At 45.0% G+C, this 6,000-nt stretch overlaps 1 protein-coding gene across 2 annotated transcripts in view; it reads left to right on the top strand.

The window, feature by feature from the left end:
• The first annotated feature begins 655 nt into the window (after positions 1-655).
• Positions 656-6,000, top strand: part of Fam3c (FAM3 metabolism regulating signaling molecule C) — a 41,490-nt gene continuing 36,145 nt past the window's right edge. Inside the window, exon 1 of one of the 2 annotated variants that reach the window (XM_048340126.1) lies at positions 656-807. The gene's annotated coding sequence lies outside the window, so the exon portion shown is untranslated. Of the gene's footprint in view, positions 826-6,000 lie in introns of both variants that reach the window. The other variant, XM_048340127.1, reaches the window with a different exon arrangement.

Here is a 6,000-nt window from a genome sequence, read left to right as displayed (position 1 = left end):
AATCATAGTTTTTGGTGTAAAGGTGAGATTTGGTAGAGCAGTTAATCGTTATTAATTATTCTATATGGATCTGAACTATGAATAATTGTGTTCTCAGGTTTTGTAGAGTAAGATTTGAATTAGTTTCCCAGTAAATCAACACAGTCTTAGAAAACTGTGCTAAGGCGGGAGAGGATTTAACGACTTCAGAGGTCAGGCATTAAAGGTTGTCAGAAGTGATTATAATGTCCAGGACATACAGGGTTTACGTGATTCGTTAGTTTTTAGGTGCCAGGAGACAATTTCCTAAGGTGGTATGTTGGTAGCCTGCTCTGACTGACGGGTTTCAAGTACTTGCTGGTCGTTTAAAATTTCTGCCTTTAAGGTGGGATTGTGTGAATGGGAGAGGAGGAAGCCGCGTCACCATTTTCCTTTCCCCCCACCCGTACCACTCTGCCACCCACTGCCAACGTGGCAGCTCCCACGTGGCAAGTCCAGAAACAGCTACGACAGGCGTGCGGCGTGGGCGGGGCGTGCGGTGTGGGCGTGGTCTGGGCGTATCTTCCCAGCCTCCCCTCAGCCCTCAGTCCGACCTCTTCCTTGCTTTCCCGCCTGCCGGCGCGTCCTCTCGGTCCTCCACCGCCAGGGGGCGGGCGCGGCTTCCCGGTGGCCGGGGCCCCATTGGTCGCGGCCGGGGAAGCGTGGGAGGAGGCCCGCAGGGCGAGGTGGCTTCCTCCAGGCCGGTGGCGGGGTGAAGGAAAGCCGCCGAGGCGTGAGCTTGAGGCAGCCGTGGCTCCCGTCGGCCTTCGGCAAGACTGAGGCGGAAAGGTGGGCGGGAGGCCGGTGGTGAGACGCGCGGGGAGAGCGGTGGCCGAAGGACGGGGAGGGCTGGAGGGAGGCAGAGGCACCCAGACACCCACCTTCCGCCTCAGCCCCGGGGCGCCCCGGGCTCCTCGAGCTCGCTAGCCCACGGCTGGCTCGGGGGCGCGTCCGCCGCTGCACCGGCACCGAGTTGACGGGAGCCTGGGTCCCCGGCGCCGCCCCAAGCATCCCGGGCCGACCGGCCTCGTGCCCCGGCTCCGCGGGGGGCGGGCGGGCGGTGGGCGCCGCGCTGCGCCGGGGTCCGCCTCGCTCCCGGGGCGGGCGACCTTTTTAAGCCTGGCCGCCGCAGAGCGGATCTGGGGCGGAATTCTTGTGGTCTGGGAGCGGGGTGAGGCGGGGATGCAAATGGGCGTTGGGTTTGGACAAGTCTGGACTCAACTTGTAAAGTTTGAGTATCTGCTGAAATGGAGGTACTTTAAATTCTTACAGTGTAGCTCTGGGTGGGCGGTGAATGTTCTGTTGATTCCTGCTTTTATTCCTTAATTTTCTGAATTTCTTAAGAAGTTTTGTTTTTGCTACCGTATCCACACCTCTGTTCAGTGTGTGTTGATCAGTGCCCATCTCCCTAACTTGTGTTGATTTGAAATAGGTATCTCCAGCTATGATTGTTTTTTTCTTGGGGGGGGGGGCGTCATTACCCTCCACTAAGTTATAGGACACCACTCTAAGTCACAGGGTCATAGGATCTGTTCTTAGTTTTGTGTTTTTTTTTTCTTTTGTAGACAGAATATATGGATATGTCACTACCACTTGCTTACTATATCCTAGACGCAGGCTTTCATGTTATATTGTTTCTCATAACACATTGAATGAGGCCTATCTACTTTTCCCATTTTACACTTGTAAATATGAACTCTCAGAGAAGGGAAGTGAAGATGAATGCAGGTCCCCAGACTCCCAAGGACTTGTGAACACCTTGCAGGACTAGTGATTCACAGTTAAAATTTTCCAGGATGATTTTGAGTGCAGTGCCTTCCAGAATTCAGAGTCCGTCATTTAACTAAGAAAATTGAATACCATTTAACAGGAAATGGACAGAATTGGCAAATCAGCATCCTGCTTTCTTGTACCCTTCTGGAGATTGCCAGTCTTGAGTGTTCTGTCGGCTTACTAGATAAAGTCCGTTGATTTAGTTTTATACAGGTATTATTAGGAGCTCTGTTTCATAGATTGTTACAATTTTCTCCTGAAACACAAGCATTTCTTGATGGGAAGAAATAAAAGGGGTAGAAAGGCAACAGGTAAGTTGCCTTGTGACAATAAAGTATCTTGATTGCTGGTGAATACAAGACCACCACTCAAAGCAACTGGTCAGGTCTCTTAGTCCAGAATCAAAGCGTGTCACACACACACAAGACCACATTTTGATTTTTTGTTCTTTCCTTAGTGGACTTGTTTGCTTTGAGAAAGTTATATGAACATCTCAAGCTATGAGTTCTTAGTAATTTTCATTAAAAAAAGGTGGGAGCTTCTTAAGGTGAGTGTTCTATCAGGTGTGCTAACTTAAGGATATTGTTTGTAACCTGTAGTTTGTTGTCATTAACTGGTCAGTAGAAATGAGTTCAGTTGTTGCAGTTAGTATGATTTCAGAAAACTTTATATTAGAAGCCTCTGTTCTTTGCTAACCTATCTTCGTGTGTGTGCGCGCTAGAAATAGCATACTAATACTAGTTTCATTCAGGGCTCTTAAGCAGTGGAAACCAATTTCTCCTTTTGTTCAGGTTTCACTGAGAGAATTGTGTGCACCAGGGTACACTTCAGTTTGCAGATTAAAGACCATGTAAGAGGTGGCTCTGTGGGAGAATTCTTAACATATATAGAATAGGAAACTGGTATAATGTAGTTATAGGTAATGAGGATAGTGCAAACTTGTACCTCTCATCTTTCCATAAAGTTTGTAAGATAGATACTACATTGTCCTCTTGTGTTCCTCGTATAATTAAAAATGTGTTTTTCTGTCATTAATCTTAATGTTTACTTCTGTCTTCCTCTCTGTCCATAGAACCACCCTTGCGCCAAAGGATTTAATGCAGGATTAGCAGTTTAGAAACAACTATAGAATTCTGAAAGAACAGGCAAAACCTGTCATTTTTTTGTAGGATTCTGTCATGTTTTCTGGTTTAGAGTATGTTTATGCTCTGGGCTCTGAGTTATAGGAATCTAAACACCATTTAATTTCTTAAACTGCTTTGTGGCTTTATAAGCAAAATTCTACTTTGGAAGAAAAAAAGAAGTACAAGAAAATAGTTGGATAATTTAAAACCTAATTTGTCTAACCATTGCACACAGTTGTTCTTCCCCATTCCTCAGCATATTGTCTCCAGACTTACCCAAGAGGGGACCTGGCCTAGGCAGGGTAATATCCATTGCTTGTTGAGAAAATACTTGTCATATGAATTTTCCTTTTTTGAGGGGGGCCTATGTTAGCATTTCCCTAGCCTCAGGTACTCAGCTCTAGATTTCTGTTGTTTCCCTCTTTAAAATTTCAGTATATTTGAACTAGCTTGCTACAGTTCTGAAATTCTTAAATCTGAGCCTGAATGAGTATCACCTAGGGAGCTTGTTAACTTTGCTAGAATTTTCATTCCCACTCTTTTATGTCTCTTTCCCCAAGTCTAGGAATTTGTATTTTTAAAGAGCATCCTGGAAATTCTAATCTCAGTGATGTGGGCAGTTCTGTAGTTGGGCTTTTGGGAATCTCATGTGTTGTTTTCCTTGAATCTGGGAAGCCACCATTTTTGAAGTACACCATTAGTTTATATCTTACTGGGGAAATGTGGTTGAAGCCACACCTGTTTAGAGGTGTTGCTGGGGGAAGTAGTGTGCCCTTAATAATACACCAAGGTGGCTCCCATTAGTTTGTTAAAGGATTATTTTGAGAAACAAGATAGGAGATAATAAATTTTATCAGCATTTCTTCGGGGCTTAAAAAAAAAGCCGTAAAGCACTTCTCAAACAGTCTATACAGGATCCTCTCTGGACTTCTGGGTATAAATACTGTTCTGATGACCTGGTTTTAAGGTGCAGCTCAGGCACTCCTGTCTGGCCTCGTGACCTTCAGACTCATTTCTAGTCTTTGACACATTCTTCAGAGGTTTAGAAATCTTAGAGTCCATTGAAATGGTTCAGTTAAAACCACATTGTGACATCAGTTGACCCATCAAGTGAGGCATGATCATTGATTTCTGGTTTTCTTCTCACCTTTGTTCAGAGCATTGATAGCCATCATGGCCATCTAGCTGATCATCATACACATATAACCAGCTACACACTTTATATAGTAAATTATGTGAGAAGCCACATATTGGAAGATTGAATCTTGGAGGTTTTTGGTTTCTTTTTGCCAGTCCTGGGCCTTGGACTCAGGGCCTGAGCACCGTCACTGGCTTCCTTTTTGCTCAAGGCTAGCACTCTGCCACTTGAGCCACAGCGCCACTTCTGGCCGTTTTCTGTATATGTGGTGCTGGGGAATCGAACCCAGGGCCTCATGTATACCAGGCAAGCTCTCTTGCCACTAGGCCATATCCATATCCCCAGCCCCTTGGAGGTTTTTTTTTTTTTAGAGCATTAGCAGTCTGCAGGCAGCCAGTTATTACAAAGGCCTATGTTCCTCAAATACACTTAACACTATCAGGAAACAGGCCAGAGAAGGAAGAAAGAATAAAAATAGTACCACAAACCAATCCAGCTCCTTTGTAGAGCTGACTTGGGATACTATGGTGATGAGAGACCAGACAGGACACAGAACACACACATGGAAACATGTGACATGGCGTAATGTCGCCTGAGCTGGCCTGACCCTAAATAAGGTTAGGTCAGGGGCCTAGGTCACAGGAAGCTTCCAGGCCCAGGCACTTGGCTGACAGGTTCAGTAACCTATAGGCCAAGTGCCCACCTCTGTCTCTAGGGATTCAGGAACACCCATCACCCACCATCCTTCCTCAATAAGTAGTTTTAGGATGAAGTGGTAATAAGCACTAGTCTGTGTCAGAGTACACAAAAAGCAAAAGAAAAGAAAAGCTGTAGTGGCATTTGAGTGTCCTGGAAGAGTGTAGCTTAGCACAAATCTTTCCCCCTTGATGAAACTTCAGTGAGAAGCACCCCTAGCTGTTTGTGCTGCATTCTTCCATTGTGGAGAAAGTGGCTTACCTGTGTTACATTTCCCAGGAAGGAGAAGAACATGGGTGCATTTTTTTTAAAATCCCTTAAACTGTTTTTGGAAAACATGGTTAAATGATTGTCAATCATCTGGAATATTTTAGAAATTGTATATCTCACGATGGTGGGGCTGGTGGGGGGGGGGGGATCACTTCAGCCATTTCACATGGAGTGGAGAAGTTGTAATGTGAAATTTTTTGACCCGAGATGACTGGTATTGGGAGTGTGCCGCTCCAAGTGGCCTCTGTGTGTGAGTGTGGTATGTGAGGCCTGGCCATTTCTTTGGAGCAAAGTTGGTCTCACCTAGCCACTTCCTGGACTGAGTGGTGCACTTTTCCTAACCTGTTTAGAGATGGAGGGACAGTGGCTACAGTTGTTCATTTTATCTGAGCTGTGGCAGAGCAGAGAACAGGTTTCTGGTGGATTAGCAGATGAGACATTAGGTAAAACAATTCATGGTGCGCGCATTCTGTATATAGGAAAGTGGAATTTTCCCAGTGTAATCACAGTTTGCCTCGCATCTACTGTTGGTTAACAAGACTCTGGGGTGGGAGGGTTAAAAACACTTTCTGCTCATTTATACTTTTCCACAGTTTATTTTTAGTTGTGTTTCTGTGTCTTAGCCACATTTAGATGCATTAGTATTCTAGTGATTGGACTCAGGATCCTGTGCTAAGCAAAGTTTCTACCACATACGCCACATCCCCTTTTGTATAAAGTTTATTTTGAGATAAGTTCTCACACTTTCTGAGACTTAGACTTCAATGCTACCTCCTGTCACCATATATGTATATATATATATACACACATACACGTATACATGTATACACGCATATGCCCGTGTATACGTATACAGGGTTGTATACATGGGCATATGTGTGTATATATGTGTATGTGTGTGTATACCATGAACCTAGATATCAGTTGTTCACACCTGTATTCCTGACTACTAAGGAGGCTGAGATCTGAGGATTGAAGTTC

Source organism: Perognathus longimembris, chromosome 2 (assembly GCF_023159225.1).
Source record: "Perognathus longimembris pacificus isolate PPM17 chromosome 2, ASM2315922v1, whole genome shotgun sequence".
In the NCBI taxonomy this organism is placed as follows: Eukaryota; Metazoa; Chordata; class Mammalia; order Rodentia; family Heteromyidae; genus Perognathus; species Perognathus longimembris.
The sequence above is the reverse complement of the archived record's forward strand: the minus strand, read 5'-3'. Positions and strand labels throughout refer to the sequence as shown.